This window comes from Bombina bombina, chromosome 8, assembly GCF_027579735.1.
Source record: "Bombina bombina isolate aBomBom1 chromosome 8, aBomBom1.pri, whole genome shotgun sequence".
NCBI lineage: Eukaryota > Metazoa > Chordata > Amphibia > Anura > Bombinatoridae > Bombina > Bombina bombina.
Genome location: NC_069506.1, coordinates 228,127,739 through 228,133,214, shown reverse-complemented (window position 1 = coordinate 228,133,214; position 5,476 = coordinate 228,127,739).

Here is a 5,476-nt window from a genome sequence, read left to right as displayed (position 1 = left end):
GAGCAGTTGAAGTATTTAGTGTCTGGGAAGTTATAATGGCCGTCTCCCCAGAGCCCAGTGCAGTCATTGAGGCTACTATGGCAACCTCAGACACTAGAGAATAAGAAAACATACATTGCTGAACACTAGAAAAAAACATTAAAAAGAGTAGGGAAATGCTCATGGGACATTAAACTAGAAATATATGAAACAAAGCATACAGGCTTCTTGGGGAATTGTTGGACAAGATTTACAAGTTTGTTGCCAGTTCAGATCTGGATGAACAAATGAAGCTAAAATGAATGAGACACAGCATATGACCTGATATTGTATATCCCATTATCATGTCTCAAGCAAAAACTTGACACCCATCCCAGTGTCTGCTCAACCGAAGCCCTTACAGTAATTTCTTCAATTTGTCAATTTAACAGTTCTAATTTATACACATTATAGCTCTGTAGAAATCTATTTAAGCACATAACAAGCCCTAGCCCTTACAGACAATACATCTGCCCTTAAAATCTCTGTATTTTCACCCCCATCTTTGTCATATTTCTCCCTATAACAGCTTCCTATAACTCTTTATACATGTGCTCATTAAAGGGATAGTCTAGTCAAAATTAAACTTTCATGATTCAGATAGAGCAGGGAATTTAAAGCAACTTTCTAATTTACTCCTGTTATCAATTTTTCTTTGTTCTCTTGTTATCTTTATTTGAAAAAGCAGGAATGTAAGCACAGGAGCCGGCCCATTTTTGGTTCATCACCTGGGTAGCGCTTTCTGATTGGTGTATCCACCAATTAGCAAGCGCTACCAAGGTGCTGAACTAAAAATTGGCCGGCTCCTGTGCTTACATGCAAATAACGATACCAAGAGAATGAAGAAAAATTATAATAGGAGTAAATTAGAAAGTTGCTTAAAATTGCATGCTCTATCTGAATCATGAAAGTTTAATTTTGACTAGACTATTCCTTTAAGACTCCACAGTACCTTTTCTCTATAACTGCTCATATTAACTTATTAAAGCAATGCCTTGTGAAAGACATGGGAATGGTTTATTAATGGTTGTTAACAATATTTAGCATCAGTTATTAATCCATCTGTGTGCAACTCTTTTTTTATACCCAAAAAACCTGTATGGGACGTAGTGAACTTGACTTCATTCAAATGAGGCAAAACCCCTTTGGTACCAATGTCTTACAACACATTGAGAAAGGGATAATAGTCTGCATGATACACACATCTCTGAAAAATATTGTGAATTGCTTTGATTTTTTGGCAAAGCACTTTGTGCATTTCCCTCACTCATTATACATTAACTTTCATGTTTTGATAAACTGCCTTATTTTCCCATAAGGTGAGAACAGATGTGTGGAGTAGCTTTCAGATTTTAGGGCAGGAGTGGGGACACGCCCTGTTCATCAATAAGCCTATCACTCAATACAAAAGCACTGTACTTCGGTATATGACCAGAAAGCTATTATGGAATTTGTTTTGTCTTACTGTTCTACCATAGTATAGACTCAAGTACACCTAACATTGCTGTTGGTAACTATCCCTATCTGACTGTAATCCTTCCCAAGCAACCTGATTCAGCACAATGGATACATGAATGAATAGCTGTCATAGGTTATTATATATTTGCCTACAATAAAGCTACAAGTTCATTAAGTAGATAACCACGTATAGAAATGTGTCTCTGGATTATACTGTAGAATAAGGAGTTTATGAATATTTACCGTTAGTCAAACATATGTACATTTGATAGTTGTAGATAAATGTCACTTCAAGTTATTGTCTATTTCATTAGCTGTAAATTGAACAACTTTTCATTATGGGACATTGCCACTAATTTCTATGTATTGGGAATTCATCATTTGAATATTCAATACAAAGTAGCAGATTTTGCTTTAAACCATCTTCTAGTAGGCTTGCAACTGTGAGTTTTTTGAAGTTACTATTTTTCATTAACTTTGAATAGAAAAAAGAGAAATATTCATCTACTGCAGTCATACAAAGATTAAAATACTTTAAATTTTTAAAAAGTTTGTCACACACAGAAATATGTTCTAATGATAGATTATTTTTTTTTTCAATTTAGATTAAGGTTGAAGTGTACGTAAATAATAATAAATAAGTCTCAGTCACAGATTTACACAGCTGGCTTCCCATGCTGCAGGATCATTAGACAATTCCAAACTTTTTAAACCACTTGTGTCCAGGGGTGTCATCACTAGAGCACAGTCACTATTGCTAGGCTATACACGGATCTGTTTAGGAGGATTCTATACATACCCCAATACAACTTCTGATTAGCTATAATGGCCAGCAAAGCTCACAGGAACCACAATGTACGAGGATAGGGAGAATATTTTCTGATTTTATTACTGAGCTAAGTCAGGACGGCATCCCTCTCCTAGATGATATTCGTAGCTATTGTCTTTGTTGCCACATGCAAAAATATGGTAAGGATTAAATTGCATTTTGTCAAGCTTTAATTGCAATTAAACACTTCAGCCAGACACTATCATTACAAAACTATAGTTTTGTTTCTTTTCTGAGTTTGAATTACTTTTTTTTCCAGCTTCTCTATATGGGTATATTTTTTTTTTAGTTTTGTTGTTTTGAGTATTTGGCAATTTAAAAATGAATATGTATAAATTTCATAATTATTACACATTATAATCTTAACTAGGATATCAAACCTATTAATAAAATATGGGAAATACATTATATTTACCACCTCGCTTACCTCTGATTCTGCATAACCTTAAACTGGCCATTTTAAAACATAAGCATATTTTGCTTTTGCAGCCTCTGGCTAGTCCCCTTATGTTATCATATATATATTTTTTAACGAAGTTTGAAACACAGCCAATCACAGGCTGTATCACCTGTGCCATTAAATTCTTTAGGAATGTAGTCCCAGCTGCAAGATGCATCTAAATCGCTAATACTCATGTGTATGTGCACGCATGCACTCAGATAACACGTTCAGGGAAATAAATAAATAAATTCTATTTTACAACAGGGCCATTTCAAGGAAGTTACGTAATATTATACAGAGGAGAGGCCATTACCAAGGGAGGGAATGCTGAATGGTTGAACTTGTCGCTGAATATAGCTAAGAGGAATTGCTATGGACCAGTTGTATTATTTAGATATTAAGAAACAACAATATACAGAGAATAAAATAAACTTTCCAATTTACTTTTATCATCAAATTTGCTTTGTTCTCTTGATATTCTTTATTGAATGCTAAACCTAGGTAAGATCATATGCTAATTTCTAAGCCCTTGAAGGTCACCTCTTGTCTCAGTGCATTTTAACAGTCTCTCACAGTTAGACAATGCTAGTTTATGTGTGCCATATAAATAACATTGTGCTTTCCCGTGGAGTTATTTATGAATCAGCACCGATTGGCTAATTTGCAAGCCTGTCAATAGAACTGAGATAAGGGGGCAGTCTGCAGAGGCTTAGATAAAAGGTAATCAGAGAGGTAAAAAGAATATTAAAATAACAGTGTTGGTTTTACAAAACTGGGGAATCATTAAAAACGTGATTATCTTTTTAAACAATAAAAATGTTTGAGTAGACTGCCCCTTTAAGTGGGGTTTGATCAGTACATACTATGTGGTTATGTTAGAGATTCATTCTTTATGTGAGATATTTTAGTTTGTTTTAGGGTTGAATAATATATGTAAGTCCATAACTGGTTCTAGTAACTGTAACTAGTTCCTTCCAAGTGGAAAGAGATAATTTTATGTTGGATCAGCTCAGGAGTACAACTCAAGAACAAGGCGAGATTTTCTACTCATGTAGAAGCAGCTTTTAGTGCCAAGCTTCCCTGCCAGAATCCTAATACTAATAACTGGCTACTGTAATTAGCTAAAACACAAAATACTTTACAAGTCATAAGATTAGCTGGGGTTCAGTAATCTCTTATAATGCTCTGGAACACTAAAAGAAATAGCAGTTGGCATTCCTTTTTGGACATGAGTAATATTTTACAAATGCTTTACAAGAAAATTCTCAAATGATAGATCCTTCTCTAAGGCTGAAAATGCCAGTTTATTTGTTTACTCTTTTTAAGAAATGGTGTTAAATATACCTGAAAATTATGCTTTTGCTAAGGCTGGAAAAAGCTTTGCAGATGTTTTTTTTCCCCATTTCACCAGACAGCAACATCAGTAATTGCTTGACCGTTAACATTGCTAGAAGTAAGATGTTTGTGTGCGTCGGGTTGCGTGCGTATTACAAATTAAAAGTAAAACGTTTTCACTCTTGCACTAACCCAATGCGCGCAAAAAGCATGTTAACGTATTCCCTCATAGACTTCAATAGAGTGCAAAAAGTGGAAAAAAACACCCTACTTGCCCACAAATGCATATTCACAAGTGTGCTAACCCGACGTGAAGACAATGAAAACCCAACATTCCAATGTCCTTCACATAGCAGAATATGTTCTATTTATTCATAAATACATACAGTATGTCTACATATATCTGATGGTATTTTGGTACAATCTCTCTCTCTCTCTCTCTCTCTCTATCTATATATATATATATATATATATATATATATATATATATATATATATATATATAGAGAGAGAGAGAGAGAGAGAGAGAGAGAGAGATGATTATATATAGGTATTGAGATTATATATATATTTATAAATACTTCAAACATATTTCTCTATGTGAAGAACATTGGAAGAACATGGAATGTGAAATATTTATAGTAAATACATAGTTAAACACTTTATTAAACATGAATATTGCTTAAATATGATTTTACATGTCTTTATCTACTTGACTTCAAAGGGCTCCTATCTATGTCTATAAATGTGTACATATGTATTTATGGGTTTATATATATATATATATATATATATATATATATATATATATATATATATATATATATATAGTATAAAATAGATCCAAACTCACTGGACTTTGAAGAAACAAAACGTGGTTTATTGTTGTGACGTTTCGGAGATCAAACCGTCCCCTTAGGAAACGTCACAACAATAAACCACGTTTTGTTTCTTCAAAGTCCAGTGAGTGCGGATCTATTTTATACTATAAATAACCACTGTTCCTGTCACCCAGGCCGTTTACTGAGGAGGAGGTGAGAGTGCTTATCCCACAACTATTTATATATATATATATATATATATATATATATATAAAATTATATTTAGACATGTATATATATATATATGTATCTCTAAGTTAAGCCCTTTGCAGCCTTTTTTGATCTAACACCTGAGAACTTTTTATGCATTTTTTTTTTTATTAGATAGTGTTATTATGAGTGTAACTGTAGTTTTACATGTCATTTGGATGTGTTTTGGGACACGTTATTTGAGCGTAACCGTTAATAAGAGCTCTTAAGTCTTGCTGTCCTGACGCTTGTTAAATTCAATTGCGCTCAAGCAATCACATTTACTTTCAATCTGAAATACACAATGCTTTTGAAGTGGAAACA